This window comes from Haliotis asinina, chromosome 16 (assembly GCF_037392515.1).
Source record: "Haliotis asinina isolate JCU_RB_2024 chromosome 16, JCU_Hal_asi_v2, whole genome shotgun sequence".
Taxonomy (NCBI): Eukaryota; Metazoa; Mollusca; class Gastropoda; order Lepetellida; family Haliotidae; genus Haliotis; species Haliotis asinina.
Window position 1 is genome coordinate 25,288,122 of NC_090295.1, and position 514 is coordinate 25,288,635.

A 514-nucleotide genomic window follows, 5' to 3' on the forward strand; every position below is an offset into this window, starting at 1 on the left:
TTTATGTGTCTGTGTTTGATTGTTCCAACAACCTGACAACCTGATGACGTATATCCGTCAACACGTCCTTATGGTGGACAGATGTTAGGTGATATCATGACTGATATAAAACTACTTGTCACTCAAACTGTGGTTTTCTACCAGTCATCATACAGTTGATGCAAGTAGTGATTTTGTTATGGAATTTTATTGCTAGAGTCACATACACGAACCATAAGTCGACAGTCAAGTAGAAATGTCATAGTAACGTTGTCTTTGACAGTGTAGTTGTCTATGACGCTAGTGTTGTGTGTGATAGCAGAAGTGTCTGTGACAGTAGAGTTGTCTTTAGCAATGTAGTTGTCTGTGACAGTGGAGTTGGCCGTGACAGTAGAATTGTCTATGATGGAGAGATGTCTGTGACTTTACAGTTACCTGTGATGGCAGATTTATTTGTGGCAGTGCCGTTGTCTGAGACAAAAGAATTGTCTGCAACACAAGAGTTGTGTGTGATAGTAGAAGTGTCTGTGATAGT